The sequence below is a fragment of the Gossypium arboreum genome, chromosome 5, assembly GCF_025698485.1.
Source record: "Gossypium arboreum isolate Shixiya-1 chromosome 5, ASM2569848v2, whole genome shotgun sequence".
NCBI lineage: Eukaryota > Viridiplantae > Streptophyta > Magnoliopsida > Malvales > Malvaceae > Gossypium > Gossypium arboreum.
In genome coordinates, this window is record NC_069074.1 from 39,987,623 (window position 1) to 40,006,344 (window position 18,722).

Genomic DNA, 18,722 nt, shown 5'->3' on the forward strand with positions numbered 1-18,722 from the left:
TATGTAATTGTTATTCCTAGAAAAAAATTTATACTTAGAAAACAAATTCTTACTATTTTTGGTAGACTAATAATATTGAAAACTTATATGAACTACTGTGTTTATAGCTCTATCAATATCATCTATTTATAGGAGAGATGGGAAAAATATTGATTGAATTAATAAAAACAAACAATATTTATTTAATAGAAAAACTAATATTCTAATTTAGAGATATTTATTTAATAAAATTTAAAACACTGAATATATTTTTTAGGGATATTTCAAAGAATTACGTGTTGAAATATGTATAGAATATAATTTTGTATGCCAAAATTATATGAAAATGAAAAAGCACAATGTAACCATCTTCAAATCCCTCCAATTTAGGCATCAACCAATAAAATGTTTTATTGACAATTAATATAAAGCCTCTTGTCTCCAAACCAACCCATTTCATCTTTATCAACAAATTGCTGCCATAATATATAAAAAATAAATAAGTGAATCAAACCTGCAGGAACCTCCCACAAAGATGCTTCTGAATGATAAATACATTACAAAACTTGGGTAAATGATAAAATACCATATTATCAGCTGTATCATAAGTCATCAATTTTAGCGGTCCACCATAATTTTTTGGCACTTCACAATTTTGTCATGACTTTCGTAGTGAAAGACTGATGTTTTAAATTGCTCACTGCTAAGATCTCTATATATTGCTTTTCCCACTTGAATTTTTCTACACTAAAACATCAAATAGAAGTGACTTAAAGAAGATAAAAATGAAGAAGCAAGTAATTTGTTCGACTGTCTTTCCTCTTCTTTGCATTCTTCTTCTTTTTCTTAGTGTTGAAGCTCAGACGTGCAGCCCTAGTGGCAAGATCAAAGGGAAAACCCCTCCACCTGGGCAATGCAACCAGGAAAATGATTCTGATTGTTGCAAGGATGGCAAGTGGTACACAACATACAAATGTTCACCCCCTCTATCAAGCCAAACGAAAGCAACACTAACGCTTAACAGCTTTGAGCGAGATGGAGACGGTGGTGCACCATCTGAATGTGACAACCAGTACCACTCCGATGATGACCCTGTGGTGGCACTTTCTACAGGGTGGTATAACAATGGGAAGAGGTGTTTGAAGTATATCAACATCCATGGCAACGGAAAATCTGTGAGGGCTAAAGTTGTGGATGAATGTGATTCTACTATGGGATGCGATTCGACCATGATTATCAACCCCTTGCCCTAACAACATTGTTGATGCCTCGAAGAAGTTTGGAAGGCTCTTGGAGTGCCCGAGAACGACGGGGTGAGATGGATATCTCTTGATCCGATCTTGATTAATCACTTTATCTATATTTATATTTATAATATATGTATTAGACTAAAGATTTCTTGTGCCTTTAGTTAACATTTATATTACTATTAATGTAAAATTTATATATATATATATATATATTATATTTTGAGCTGTAAATTATGTTTTAAATCTTCATTATTTGCTCTATCCTTACTTCTTACTTGGAGAAATTTTTAATTAATTCTCGAAATCAGATGAGTGTTGGATTTGGTACGCGTTCGATATAGGTATAATCAAGGCACTTGTGCGCGCAAGTTATTCGAAAGAAATTTGAAATCGATTCAAGCAGTTTCAAGCCAAGCCCAAACTTAATTGAGCTTTTAGTAGTATTATTATTACATTTTTAATATTAGATTACTTTTCTTCCTACTTTGTATAGATCATGAAGAACAAACAAAAGAGATAATATGCAGATGTTGAGGTTGAACTCTAAATAAACTAAAACACACAATTAATCTACGTATGGTCTCTCCTTTCCTTCTTCGGCGGTCAAATTTGGCATGTTCCAAAGTTTTAGAATTAATTTTAAAACTTGATCGCTGTAGTATAGTGGTCAGTCTTCCCGCCTGTCATGCGAATGACCCGGGTTCAAACCCCAGCAACGGGGTTTTAAGAATAGTTTTTGTTTTGTCAAACTTAAATGAAAAGTAAACTTCCCTAAATGTATATTTGGAGCCTTTTTGGAACAGTGAAAGCAGTTTCAGCTTAATTCACAGTTTTACTTTTAAAACTTCATTTCATGTTTTCAACTGTTTCAATTAACTTCAATGATTGGTGTTAATTAAGCAAGAAAATGAGAGAAATTTGATAGAAAAGATGAACGAAATCACTAGAAAAGCCTTAAACTAAAAAATGGTCCCCAAACTATAACGCTTTTTCAATTTATATACTTAAAACTTTTCTTTTTTTTTGTCTGAAGTGCTATTTGAACTTTCATTATGTTAACACTATCGTTCCTTTCATGAATTGCCATTTAAAATAATTGTCTGAGTCAACCAGAGCTTGACACGTAATCAAAAAATAAATGTTTAAAACTCGGACTGTGAAATTTTTGGTTCAAAATGTTCAAAAACTTTTTGAATTATATGAATTTTTTATTGAAATTGATATTTTAATTTTCGTAAAGTGAAACCAAGACTCTGGCGCCGATTCAAGTAAGAAACTTCGAACTTTAGATACGCTTTAGATACTTTTACATTAGTTACTTTAGTAAAATTGTTTACCTCTAGAGACGGTAGCAACTTAAACATTCTCTAAACTCTAATAAAACTCCAGATTTTGGATTTTTCGTTAAACCTAAGCTAATTCATAAAACTTTAAAATTGTCGATAAGATAATAAGTACGCTAGGTGCATGATGTCATGGTACTCATACGCGAGGAGAAAAAATAATTCCACTTTTGTACAAAACAAATTCAAACTTGGAAACTAAGGGTAACCTAAGGTCTTACCACTGAACCAAAAACCTCATTCTTGTTAATAATTAAACAAACAACTAGGTGTGACTAGCTAGATATATGGATAAAAATAACCAAAATTTAAGTAGAAGGAAACATATACAAGATCTCAAGCACACATCTAGAACATGTCGTAACCATTTTTTTGAAAAACGGGAATCGACTTGGATTTAAAAAAAATGAAAATGAAAAATGGGAGTCGCCATTGATCCTTTTTGATGAGGTGTGATGGGGTCACCTCGTAAAAGTGGTTGTTTTTAATAAATAGTTTGATTTATTTAAACAACAATTTTGGTCTACACAAATCAAGAAAACAGGTTCGGGAGTTGGTTACGCACGAGGAAGGATTAGCACCCTCGATACGCCCAAAATTGGTACCTAGTTGATTAATTAGTGTCTTAGTGTCGAAGATTGAAAACTTGGAAGACTTTTGAAATACGATCCCTCTTTGTAAAGAAAATGCTCAAATATTAAAGACTTTCTCGTCTCAAAATATAAAATGTCACATCTAGTGACTTAGGACACGACATCTTGAATTTTCGAGAGCGAGCTTGCCTTTTATAAAATCTGTGTATTTTATTAAAAGGGTATTCGATTATTTAGAGTAAACGAGAGAAATCGAAACCCAGTAAGTTAGGGCACGTTTTCTCGAATTCTCAAACACCGAATATTGCCTTTATTTCAAAACTAATTCTTATTTCGAGATGACAAAATGTCATACCCGGTAAGTTAGGACACCACACCTCGTATCTCCGAAAATAAGCATTTTTAAGACTCGTATTGCGATTTTAAAAGAATATCCTGTGATTTAGGTTAAATAAGAAAAATCGAAACCCAGTAAGTTAGGGTACGATTGTCTCGAATTACCGAATACGGAATATTACTTTTATGAAAGAATTATGTTATGGTATCGAGAAAAAAGTATAATGTGATTCATAGTAAAATATAAAAGCAAATTGCGGTTTTAATAATAAGTGTGATAATGTTAATAACAATGATATGAGCAATTATAAAAGATGACACAAAAGTAAGGCTAATAATATAAAACAAATGCATAAGGAAATAAACGAATACATAAGTAAATAAAAGAAAAACATGATAGCACAAAAATGATGAAAATAGTAATAATAATAATGTTGATAACGATAACAGTGGTGGTAAACAATAATATTGATGATAATAATAATAAAAGTAATAATAAGAATATTAATATTTTAATAATAGTGATAATAGTAATAGCGACGATAATAATAATGATAATAACAACTAATAATAATAACGATAATGCAAATAATGAATGATCTAAGGTTTGGAATTATTTGCAAAGATATATATAAGTAAATGATGAAATGATAATAAGAATAGTAATATATAAACAAAATAAGTGTGCTAAAATATATGTATTAATTTAGTTAAAAATAATAATAACGTATAGGTAAATACAAAAGGAAAATATAATAACAATAATAGTAATAAAAAATACAGTAATAGTAAAAGGTGTAATAACATAATAATATGATGGTAATAAAAATACGATGATAATAATGTATTAAATAACAAATAATAACAATAATAGTAATGATAATAATATAGAAATATGAAAAGTAAATATATTAAATATTAAATTAAAGTAAAAAAACTATATATAAAAAAACAAATATATGATAGTATGTACATAATATATCTATATATGTATGTATGTATTATAAAATATAATATATATGCATACATTGTATTTAGAAAAGAAGAAATATACATGATATAATATTACAGTATATGGGCATAATATGAAGTATAATATATAAATATATATTAAAAGGATGTATATATGACACAAATGTATTAACAAAACAATAACATCAAAAACTCATAATGATAATAATATATAAATATATACATATATATGTTAAAGATATATAATAAATATTAATAATATAGAGGTAAAAATAGATATAACAAAATGTACATAATAGAATATTTGAATATGTATACATAAAACATATATTAAGGACAATAATAATATATAAAACAACTATAAGAATATATAATATATATATCTAGTATTAATTTAAAAGGGTTAAATAATAATAAAATATGCTAAAAATAATAATACAAGAATGGTAAAATAGAATAATGAATAATATTAAAATAATAAATAGTAAAAATAATATAGAAACTGTATTAAATAGGAGAAAGGGACTAAATTTGAAACAAATATTAAGTTTTGGGGCCAATTTAAAAAACTAACAAAGAGAAGGGACTAATTTGAAAGCGCAAATAACATATGAGGTCCAAAAGGGGAATTTACCCGAGCCCTTGAAACGGTGTCGCTGAAGGGAGGACCAACTTGCAAAATGCGATAAACCTCGGGGCTAACTTAAAAGAATTAAAAACTTGATTGGAAAACATGTAAAAACCGGAAGGGCTGCGCAAGCAATTAGACCATGTTTGCAAAAACACAAGGATCCTTCGGGCGGATGGGTCGGGTCGTGGATCAGCCCCCAAAACGATGCTGTTTTGGGCGTTTTGGGGGCTTGATGAAACGGCGTCGTTTGCAAGCCCTATATAAGTCAGTTTTTTTTTTAAATTTCATTTCTCCATTCTGTTTTAAAAAAAAGGAAAAAAAACTCCCTCTTCTCTGTTGCCAGCCCAAAAACCGGCGAGGAGCCGATCATCCATCGCCGTGTCGTCCACCGTACACGGTGGCCGGAAATCGCTCTTTAGGTAAAATTTCTCTCTCTCTTTTTTTGTTTTATATATTTATATATTTAAGGTGTGTTTTTTTTTTTTTTGCTTATGTGATGTATTTATGCATATGTAAATATAGAGTATATTCGGCCATGAAATAGAAATTGAAGTGAAAAGGGAAGAAAAAAATGGTCACTTTAGCCTTCGATTTTGACTTCTGGGATTTTAGTGTTTGATTCGATTCTGTTTTCTCTTTGATGTCACTAGAGTTGCTATTTTTAGGGATTGAATGCTTGATTTGTATATATTAAGTTGCCGAGAGCCTTACAATGGTTTTGAACTTGGCCTTTTATAGCCATTTCTTTACAACTTGTTGTTTTTGACTAATCTGTCTCTTCTTCTTTTATTGCTACAGGCAAACGGTGGTGGAGCAGAGGCCACTTGCACTGGCGATGTGACCGGGGGCGGTGGATTAGGTGGTTTAGGCTAGGGTTTTTTTAATTTTTGTTTTGATTTCGGGCTGATATTAGGCATTGGGCCCGTTTGGGGTTTGGGTAGGTTTTGTTGAGTTTTAGGCTTAGTGGATTTAGGGGTTTTAGGCCCCAAATTGGGCTTGTACAGAACACTTAACCATTGAGCCAGATTGATTTACTTTACACAATAAACAATTCAAATATTAAGAAACTTGGGGCGTTACAGTTTTTTTTTTAATTTTAAAGATAACATATTTTAATGTTTATATTATAGTATTGCATAATATACTATAAAACTAAAAATTGAGTTAGGTTTGGCTCAGTTGTCTTAACACTTCGATAATTTATATGAGTTAAATTTTTTACCCAAATCTAATTTTCGTGCTTAATATTTTTATATTCAAAGTTAAAAATTACAGACAAAAGTTCAAATTTTGGTCTAACATATCTTCTTCCGGCTACTTAAAATAGTATTATATGTTGCTCTTTACCATCACAAGAGTATAAGTCACAAGTGATTGAGACAAAAGATTATCATGCTAAGGAATTTGCAACTTTCATGGAATGGTGTGATTTTTTAGGTGTTCACGAGCCACGCAAGAGAATCCAAAAATGATTAAGGATAAGGAAGAAGATACGAATCTCAAGAGGCTCTAGTCATGCGTTGAACAAAAGTCGTGTTCAAGTGTCGAAGACACCGATGAAACACCATTTCGACGGTGTTATTGACCACCTCCAGCGATTGAACAAGGATTTTTAAATAATTAGATCTTTTGAGCATGGATTCCATTTATTTCCTGCATTTAGATTTGGATTTTAAATTGTATTAGTTTAATTTTAGACTTGGTAGGTCAGACTTTTTATGATTGAGATGAAAATTGATGATTTTGTCATGATTTTAGGGATTAGTTTAGTGGAATTGCGATACCAAATTGGGTATATCGTGACTTTCTGGACAGTTTCAAGAGGGACCAGAAATCTTCAGTGGTATCACAATATCGACCTACTGATATCGTGATACCCTTGAAATCTTTCAAAAGTAATTTTTTTTTGTTTTACACAGTGGTATCGCGACACCAAAGGAAAACTCGAATATGAGGGGTCCAAAAAGGGGATATCGCGATTCCAAGTTGGGTCACGCAATACCCGGTTCCACATATCCCAACCCGTGTGTTTTGGAGGCTTAAAGCCTCTAAATACTCCAAAACTCTCAAACCTTCTCTTATTTCCCCAAGACATTCATTCTAAACCCTTAAAAACTCTTCCTCCTATCAATTTCTATCAATCTCCCTTTCAAATTTCCTTTGTGTAACATCCCAAATTTAGCTTCACAAAAATGTGGAAATATAACAAAAATAAGGAATTGACTCAATGGTTAGTTATTTAATGTAATAACATATTTCTTTCTATTTTATTTAAAGACTCAATTTTAGGAAAACAAAGGAAAGTATCTAGGAAAAAAATATTACATTATACATTTCACTAAATCCTTTATAATACAAATGTTTACTAAAAACTGCCTCTTTGGAAATGTCCTATAATACGCCACTTGGGGCAATCTCATCCCATCATTACTTGAAACATAAAAATTACACTTGTAGGTTCAAGAGAACTTAGTAAGAGTTAATACATATTACCCTAGCAGATAATTTTATAATATTTGAAGAATATCAGTGTGCCAGCTACCCTTCTCAACCACTACTTCTGTTTCGGTGAATTCTTTCACAATTACAGGCTTACACATACATGCTAACTACTATACTATTAGCATAAAAGTTCTCTTTTAACTACTTGACTAATTTAAGATACTTCCAGACATTTCATAAATCTCTTCTTTCTCTTCAGATCACAAAAGCATTTTTCAAAAGAACGTACCGTCAGAGCCCACTTCATCCAAACCATCACTTCACTCATACACTTCTTCCAAAACGGTTGTTCACAGATACTGTTTACTAGTGGATCCTTGCACCTTGACGACTTCCCACGATGAGTTGGATACCATCAATTTACCAAATTAAATCATTTTCTACTTCAAACACAATACATGCCTATACTGATAATGAATTATCCAGATCGTTTAGAATAATTACCCATGTCTTGGTTACAAAACACAAATCTACCCAAGGTGCCAAACAACTCAGATTCCATAAGATTCCTAAGTAAGACATAATACTATTCTCATATGGAGGATACCAAATAATCAAATTTGAACACTATATATAACACAAAAGAACTTAAATAGATAGTTTTTTATGTCTTTCATGACTACTAATATGCCTATATTCACAACTAAGAAATTACCATGGCAGATACCCATTTATAAACATACAAATACACATTTCTTGTAACACCCCTCACCTGTATCCACCGTCAGATTAGGGTTACAGAGCATTATCGTACAAACAAAACATTTAAATATTCATTTCATACATCATTAGAAACATATTATAAAACAACCATTCACATACATGTCGTCCCTAAATCGAGCCTTCGAGGCCCTAGAAACACCTTAGAAACAATTCAGGACCAAATTGAAAACATTTAGAAAGTATAGGAAAAAGTTGAAAATTTTTTACTATAGGGGTCACACGACCGTGTGGCCAGGCTGTGTGCCTCACACGGTTGAGACACACGCCCGTATCTCAGGCCATGTAACAATCGAAATATGGTCACACAGCCGTGTCACACGCCTGTGTTCCAGGCCGTATCACACGCCCGTGTTCCAAGTCGTGTAACTCTTGAATTAGCCCCATACGCCTATGTGCTAGGCCATGTAACTACCTAGCTTGGATGCAATAAAACCTACAGGGGACGCATGTCCGTGTTGCCAGGCCGTGTGCCACACACGGATGAGTCACACTCCCGTGTCTCAGGCTATGTAGACATGAATTTTCCCAAAAATCAAACCATTTCCAACTCTAAACCATAAATACACCTAAAGGCATTTTGTGCACATAATCAAAACATGAAACCTTACCAAAACTTGCATATAATGACCAATTTGGTAGTCCTAAACCAATCAACCAATATGTCATTCAAGGCACCTCAATTGTAAACATTCAAACTTACTTAAACATGTACTCTTTACCATATTTCAACCATACACATCTAGTTCAATACCATCTAAAAACATACCATATCTTGACCATATTGAAACCAATTCATCACATATCATTTTAGTCATTCAAACATGCATCTTAACTTAATCACATTAATACATACTATTAAGGCATCAAAAGTACCAAACCAGGTAACTTGTACAAACCAAATCATTAAACAATCATTCAACTAAACATCATTATAAGTCCACCTATAAATGCCATCGAAAATGCTCAAAAACTACACCTCTCATGGATAATTGGTGTAGCCTTGCATATACATGTATATATTTTTCCTTATAAGCATTTCATATAACCATTTTACTTAAACGTTTCTTCTTACGATAACACTTACACCTTTAACATATAATCATTTTGTAGTTCATCTTTCGTTTCAAACTTTCTTATAAGCATATCATCCCAAAATCACTTACTTTCACTAAACAAGGTGAAAGCTAAATAAATAAATTAATCATACATGTTATTCATTTACAAAGCACTTATAGGATTAGTACTGAAAATGGTTCATTGTATGCTTCCTGTACTATAATAATTCAATCCAAACTCATACATATATGTGTGTAAACATCTAGCTTTAACCTAATAGTCATCAATATAATGATATTCACATATGATCAAGTAATTCATTGAACATTGAACATTTAACATTTACTAATGTCTTGACTATACATTATCATTTAAACAATTTTATAATTTCCATTAACATTTAGCCCGATGAACTAGTAACTTGACTCTGATACTCGGGTAACTACACACTAGAGGAATCATAGATGTATAACAAGAGCACCGAAGTGCAGATAGTGCACAAATGTGCAAACAGGGGCACCGTAGTGTGAATAAAGACACCAAAGTGTATAATCGAAGTGCAAATCCAATACAAGCATGCATTCTAACCCTATTGGCATGCTAATCGTATCCTTATTGTTTACCATGTCTAAACGGGGATTTAAAAAAAATATAACTTTCATGAATCAGAGGCATTTCCATATATCTCCATACACATGTTGTAACAATTCATAATTATCCAAAATCACATATATCATATTTCATAATTATTCAATAATTTTCAAATAAATCCTTTCTCACCTTATATTCAAATATAATATATTGATTTCCAACTCACATATTAAACATAATATATATATATATATACACATTCGTAAAGCAGCAATAACATTATGTATATATATGAACAATTCTATACCTATAAACTTACCTCGACAATTACAGTTGTAAAATGGGGTCGACGACTAATCCGGCACATTAACTTTTCTTTTGCTTAGATCCGTTTGATTCATTTCTGGATCTAAATAATAATTTTTTCATTCAATTAATACAATTATAGCAGTTAAATAGTATGTCTAATACAATTAAGTCCTTCCACAATCATTCTACAAATTTATCCCAATATTTTACCGTTTATACAATTTAGTCCTTAAACCCAAAACTTGCAATTTAACTAATTTAACTAAAATCAAACTCAACCGAATAGTATAATACTTCACCACAGCCCATATTTGTTGTTATTTTAACATCAAGTCCTTGTAATTTTACTATTTTTACATTTTAGTCCTTAAACATTAAAATTACCAAGAACTACTTTACAAAATAGTCCTATCTAGCAACCAAGCTTAAGATTCTACCATAAACTTTAAAGAACATCTCAATTTCATCCATGGTAAAATTCTAAACATTTAACAATTTTACAAATTGACCCCCGGGCTAGCTATATTAAGCTAATACGGCCTCAAAAATATAAAAATCATTAAAAATGGATGCAAAATGCTTACCATGCATCAAGATTAATTTGGCCGAATGCTTCCTCTCTAGAAGAATGGTTTTCAGTCATGCCTTCACCAAATGAAAAAGATAATATACTTTTCCTTTACTTAATTTTAAGTTTAATTGACTAATTATCATTTTACCCTTAAAAACTAAACCAAATTTCACCAAATGCAAAGCCATGTTCATCCACTAACCTTTAAATTTGTTGAACTACTACTTAGGGCCCTTAATTCATTCTTTTATATCCATTAAATACAAATAATGCTATAGCTATTAAATTTTACATCTTTACAATTTAGTCCTTTCCAATTAATTAATCATTTAAACATCAAAATTTCTTAATGAAACTTTAATACAACCTTAATAACACTCCATGAATATTTAATAAAATATTTACGGCTCGGTTATAGAAATGAGATCCTGATACCTCATTTTCTAAAACAACTTGACTTTAAAGTCTTACCACTTGAACTTAATTATTCATTCAAATAATATAATTTTCCAATTCAAAATTCATTTTAATATTATAATAAACTCGTAAATGTTAAATGCAAATATTTACGGGCTCACTTGTCGAATTTTTAGCCTCGAAACCACTATTTCCGACACCACTGAAAAATAGGTTGTTACACTTCCCTTCAAGAACTTCCCTAAAAGCTTATTCAATTATATTATTAATCTAAATCAACCAAATTAGCTTTGGATGTATCATAACCTTTCATAGTGGTATCTATCACCGAACCAACAGAATTTATCCAAAACTTACCATACTGGCAGATAATCACATTGTACCTTATAGACTTAGCAAGGTACGCCACAATAGCCAAACAGAATATGCCACAAGGGCAACATAAAGAATTCACATGTTTACGGCTTCCACAGAAGGTGCCATGGGTTTCTCCCTCATGGACTTATGCATAAGTTTCATGTATCGTGAACTACCAGATCGATTTACACTTTATCAAATGCTACACCATGAACTAGTGCGATTTCTAGAGACTTGAAATGTTCAAAAAATGGCTTAAATGAAGGATCATCTTGAATGGTTCAGGGATGGTGGAATCCATGACCCAAAGCACTTGAATGTATCTTCATTAAGGCCATGTATCCTTCTCCATTAAAGTAATATTAAGAACATGCATCGACATTAATGGTTTGCTTCTCGAATATTCTAGATCACTCATTGTGCATGAATTCGACAATGAATGGTCAATCTTGGCCTATACGACTTGACACCTACATAAATTTTAAATAGGCAACACTTGAGCACAATTTCACTACATGAAATTTGCATAAGACTAAAAACACCATGTTAGACACTTAATATTGAATTTCACACACAAATAACATAAACACAAGACACCACTTATTTCTCATCACACACGCATTAGTCAAACACGTATATATGACTATTACAAGAATTGACCCTAACATGTTGTCATGCACATATATAAACATGCAACATACGATAATAACAACAACATAAAGAAACAACGTACAACACACATATAATATGGACTTAGGACTCAAAATCATGCATAAATATAAATAACTCATGCAACACATTAAATATAATGCAAGATAAAATCTGTGGATTAGATTAAAATGCAACTTAATAAAATAAGGTAAAGTCGTTGAAATAGTTGGCCCAATAATCAATCAAACCCGAGAGATGTTTCATTTTGTACTTGGGTCCCTTATGTTTAGGCCAATCTCGACATCTTCGAATGGCTTCGTAACATGATATGATCAAAATCACATCATGAACATTCATACTATCATATCTTGCCATGGGTCACAACCACATGGACTTACACACTTTCATGTATTGTGATCCGTCATTCTAGTTTTCATCTTACTAGAAGCTACACAACGACTGTTTTTATATCATAAGATGCCATGGGTCTTAACCTCGCTGTCTTACACTTGTTCTCATATCGTAATTTTCCAGTCTGGTTAGTAATATAATTACCTTCCTAGAGGTATCTCAGAGGGACATTTACTCAACATTCTCTTACCCGAATTTGTTCACACATCTGAGTGATTCATACCTTTTCTATATCAAACTATACCTGCATACTTACACATCCACATAGAACTTCATACATTTTTTCATAACATGTATATCACTTTTACTATGCTTCTAACACTTACCGATTAATAGTGTAACGCCCCAATTTTCGTGAATTCTGTGAATGTTGGCATAGGTTTAATTATGTTAGTGGGCCTCTAGAAGGCCCAAGCTTAAGATAGAACCCGGTAATTTTAGTTAATTTTTGTTCCATAAGAAAAAGGGAGTGAAATTATGAAATAGGACCTATGTGAAAATGTTTGAAAATGCTATAGGCTAATTTGCAGTGGCCAAATAAATAGTAGTGCAAAATAGGAGGATTTGCATGTCAAATTCCCCACTTTTAATGTAGTGGCCGGCTAAGGTGATGGATAGTTGATAATGTATGCATTTTAGCATTTTAATAGTTAATGGATGATGGGCATTAGCATTTTAATAGTTAATGGATGATGGGCATGGTAAGCATTATGGGCATATTTTTATTGGAATTATGGCATGAGTATGGCACAAATATTAGTATATCATTTATGTGTCATAAAATGTTGAGTGATAAGAATAACAAAAGGAAGTAAAGGAAGGTTTTTGTTCATTCTTTGTTCTTCATAGCCGAATTTGAGAGAGAGCAAATAGGGGAGGAAACCCTTGAATATTCGGTCGCTAGGAGGGGGAAAAATTGAAGGTAAGTTCTTGGTACTTTGCTTCTATCTTGATGTTCATGAGTTCTTCTTGATTCTACCCTAACTCATGAAGCATATTTTGGTTTTTGGTTGTTGTTTCATGTTCTTTTGATGAAAAATGGAAGATAGGTGAAGTTGAGCCAAACAAATGAGCATGCATGTGCCTTAGATGCTAAGGGGAAAAATCGGCTAACATGTTGTGATTTAAAATGATGAAATGGAGATTACACTTAAGTAAAATCATAGATATGTGATGATTGATTGGTGATATACATGTTTAAATAACAAGCATGCAAGTTAGGTGTGAAAGAGTGATTTGGTAATAAATCTGCTTGGGACAGCAGCAGTAACGTGACTTTGGAAAATCACCATAAATTGTGGGAGATGAGTTAGAAGCTGCATAAATTACGTAATTAAAGCTTAATGAGTCTAGTTTCAAATGGAATAAATGAGAACATATTTTGAATTCTGTACAATGAGAAATTTGATTCATAATGAAGAGTGGTCAGATTAGTCAAACAGTGAAACATGAGAAACTTTAAGAAAAATCTGGTATTGATTGGCCATACCAAAAATTCTGAAAATTTTATGGATAGAAGATATATGAGTCTATTTTCAGGGAAAATTAACGGCACTTGATTTGGAGTTTCGTAGCTCCAGTTATAAATGATTTAGTGACTGTTGCTCAGGAAGACAGCTTACAGTGAAATTATGATTATGTGGTAAACATTGACAAAAATTTGTTAATGAGTTGCTTTTTGATTTCTTATAAGCTTACTATGATCTGTAGGTGTGGTTGGCCGAATATTGTAAGGGTTAATACGTAGTTTGTATTTGAATAGTTAGATTAACGTGTTAGTAATCCAATTGTAGGCGGTTCGTGTGTGGATCTCACAAGATATCGTCACAAACAGTGTGTAACTAACACCCTCTTTCTTAGTCTAGATCGGCAAAAGTCGAAAAGTGAAATGCCGAAAACCGGTATTTTGTAGATTTGCGAGTGTCGAATGCTCGTGAGGTAAATCGGTTAATGTTTTGGTAAGCTGCAATGTTTGGACCGCAAAGTGCATGATTTACGTGCCTCGATATTTTTGAGCTTAATGGGCCAAAATTGGAATCTTTGCCAACGAGCCCAATTCAAGAAGAACCCTCGGTAGTGATTACATTAGTACGTGAAAGTTAGGAATATGCATGAAAAACCCTAAAATAGATAAATTCTGAAATACCTTTAAAAGTGAAAAATTTACGTTTACCCATAGGAGATAAATTACCAAATACCCCTAGGTTAAATTGACCTAAATGCATGTTTGATTGTTGTTATTTATGCATGCCATGTTGTTATTATATGATGCATGAGGCGGGATATTGACGGAGGAAGTACTGAAAGTGGCTTGTCCACGTCTTGGAGGCTTTGCCTCAATTCTATGATAATCTGAGCAAAGAAGGTCGCAATCTGTGGAGTGTTAAATTTGGGTGGGTTGAGCTATTCCCACATGGAGTGTATGGTGGTACGGGTGGAGTGTAGTGGTTGGTGGGTTGAGTAGTCTCCCAAATGGGCTTGCATATGTTTACCGATGTTGCAGTATTTTGAAATGGGCCTATGGGCCGTCTTATTATCTGAATAAGGGGCTAAGGCCCGTTTATTATAATCTGAAAAGGGCTCGGCCAGATACCACTATTAGTGAATGGGCTTAGGCCCAATGGGCTTGAGTGACTTGGACTTTGAATGGGTTTTTCTTATACACTGAGTTTCCCCAAACTCACCCCTTCTTTAACCTTACAGGTGAGCCTTGATGTGGGTGACTTGGAGCCAAGGGGATTCAGTGGCCATGGTGAATACTTTTGGGTTTGAAAAAGAGACCTGGTTTTCTTAAGTTATTTTTAATTACTATTTAATTTTTGGGTTGTAATAAGGCCATTTTAACTTTATTTTCTTTTTTGATTTTTCTGGGATTATATTATTAAAAACAACTTTAAATTGATGGATACTAATTCAAATGGGCTAGACTTAGGGTGTGATTTCAAAACGATACTTGTTTTCTTTTTTTAAAATAACACGACGTCACGAATATTTGATTTACCAAAGATAATCACTCAAAGAAATTTCAACTTGTTATAACCAAGTGTGGCAATGGATGTGGGCATGTCTAGGATTAGATCCAATCGGAGAGCTTGGTACTTAAGCAGCCTTCATGGCTCACCTCCTCTGTTATGGATACCTACTTGGTGCCCAGCTTCCATTCACTTGGTTAGTTTGACAAAAGTTGGCTTTTTAAAACACTAAAAAGGGAACACGGGTTTTTGACTTCAAAGTGGCACGTCGGATTCGGCCTTAACGTTTGGGCTGGGTTTGGGTTGGTACATTTAGTGGTATCAGAGCCCAGTTGCAACAACTCGGCTGTGGATCGGGTCCAAAAAGGGTTTTCAAAACTTTATGCCAAAAAAAAGGGTATTTATGGAAAAACCTGACTTTTGAAAATTTCCTGTTTAAAGGAGATAATCTCCGAACTTTTTTTTTAAACACAAATGTTTGGAAAATGGATTTTAAAAAGTCTAAATCTTTTGAGTTTATCTGAAAACTGATGAGGTGGCACACTGAATCCCCGACACCAAGTCTGTAAGTACTATTCTATTTTATATACTGAACTGTACTGTAGTTAGTACTAAACCTTAGAGATAGTACTATAGATAGTATAGCGTAAAGGCTACTGGCCGAGAATGTAGGGTAAACTAAGCCCTAGGAAACGTCTGATAGCTAAAGCGTAGTTCTGTGAGAACAACTCAAACCTTATCTGCTCATAAGATATTCGTAATAAGCAAGTGGAAACAATAAACTAAGCGCATAGAATTCGTGTCGATAAATCGATATGAGTACGAGAGCTACTCGGGGAAGAGGCCGTGGTCGAGGCTGTGGTCAAGGCCGAGGTAGTACTCAAGCTGGATCTTCGTCTTCTGAACACATACCCTCTGGAGTAGCACGACCACCACCGGTGGATGAGAATGGGCCGTATGATCGGGCATGGGGATGACGCCTGTTCCAGCCATGTTAAGAGTTCTGGAAAGGGTGGCCGGAGCTAATATCGGGCCCATGAATAGGGGGTCCATTTCTGAGCGACTCCGAGCCAACAGAGCGAAAGTTTTTAGGGGTGTATCTAGAGTAGCCCCAAATGTGGCTGAGTACTGGCTAGAAGCCATGGAGCGGATTATGAATGACTTGGACTGCTCAGTAGAGCAAAAGTTAAAAGGAGTAGTATCCTTACTACGGGACGAGACGTATCAGTGGTGGATCACTGTGAGAGAGGGTACGCCAGCTGAGAGGGTAACTTGGGAGTTGTTTAAGCAGTCCTTCAAGGCGAAGTATGTCGGAGCTAGCTATGTGGATGCGCGAAGGAAGGAATTCCTGAACCTGGCCTAGGGTGGTAAGACCGTTGCTGAATATGAGGCAAAGTTTCTGCGATTGAGCCAGTATGCTAATGGTATTGTCTCTACCGAATACGAGCGCAGTGTTCACTTTGAGGATGGCCTCAGGGATGAGCTAAGGGTGCTCATAGCTCCACAAAGAGAGCGCGATTTTGCTGCACTGGTAAAAAAGGCTAAGATAGCCGAAGAGATGAAGCAAGCTTAAAGAAGGAACATGACGAGGATCGAAATCGGTTCAGAGAGATCTTGGACCAACTGGTGCCGCAAACCGAAATGTTAAGAGAGCTAGGATGGAGAAACCGATTCGGCGATTCCGGTGAATCTTGTTAGACCACAAGCTTGTGGAGATTGTGGTAGAATGCATCTGGGGAATGTTGGAAGCGTTAAGGGCTTGTCTTCGTTGTGGATCAAAGGAACGTAAGATCGTGGATTGTCCTAAGAGGCCATTCGGGCTCAAGTGGTTGAACAAAGGATCGGCAACCCGTGCATCATACAGGAGGTGGACCGTCACCGTCGAGAGGTCATGGCCGAGGTCGCGGTGGCAATGGCCATGGACGTGGGGCACCTGGCAAGGGTACTGTTAACACTGAGGCTCGTCAGCCAGCTTTGGTATATGCTGCTCGTTGCCGCGAGGAGGGTGACTCACCTGACGTCATAACTGGTACGTTTTTGATTTCTAGCATGCCGTATACTGCCTTGGCGGATGTTGGATCTACTCATTCCTATGTTGCATGTGCCATATCTGGGTCGTTGGGTGTGCACTCTGAGGAGATTGTGAGTGGGGTATCTGTACTTAGTCCTTTGGATCACTCGGTTAGGGTAGACAAACTGTATAGGGATGTACCCTTAGAAACTCAAGGTAAGATTTTCCCTGGAGATCTGATGGAGTTACCATTCGGAGAGTTTGATCTCATTTTGGGAATGGACTGGCTTGTTAAGCATAAAGCGACTTTGGATTGTGCTGCTAAACGAATGGTGTTAAGGACCACAAAGGATGAGGAGGTTATGGTGATAGGTGAGCGAAGGGATTATTTGTCCAATGTGGTGTCGGCATTAAGAGCCAAAAAGTGGATTCGGAAAGGTTGTGAGGTCTATTTGGCATTTGTAAGTTAGTCAGAAGAGGAGGGACTGACAGTGGATAAGGTTAGGACCGTAAAGGAGTTCCAAGATGTTTTTCCGGAGGAGCTTTCAAGATTGCCTCCGAACTGAAAAGTTGAGTTTGGAATAGATTTGTTGCCTGGAACGGCACCTGTGTCCATCGCACCATATAGGATGGCACCGAAGGAGTTAGTGGAGTTAAAGGCTCAAATTCAAGAGTTGTTGGATAGGGCTTTCATTAGGCCAAGCGTGTCTCCATGGGGAGCACCGGTGTTATTTTTGAAGAAAAAGGACGGGACAATGCGCATGTGCATCGATTATCGCCAGTTGAACAAACTGACGATAAAGAACAAATACCCTCTGCCAAGGATTGATGATTTATTTGACCAACCTAGAGGAGCTTCGGTATTTTCCAAGATTGACCTTCGATCTGGATACCATCAGTTAAGGGTAAAGGAAGTGGATATTCATAAGACAACATTCAAGACTCGATATGGTCATTACGAGTTCCTGGTTATGCCGTTTGGGTTGACGAACGCACCTGCCGCTTTCATGGATCTGATGAATCGAGTGTTCCAACCTTACTTGGACT

At 34.5% G+C, this 18,722-nt stretch overlaps 1 pseudogene; it reads left to right on the forward strand.

The window, feature by feature from the left end:
* Nucleotides 1-764: 764 nt before the first annotated feature.
* Nucleotides 765-18,722, forward strand: part of LOC108450887 (uncharacterized) — a 147,336-nt pseudogene continuing 129,378 nt past the window's right edge.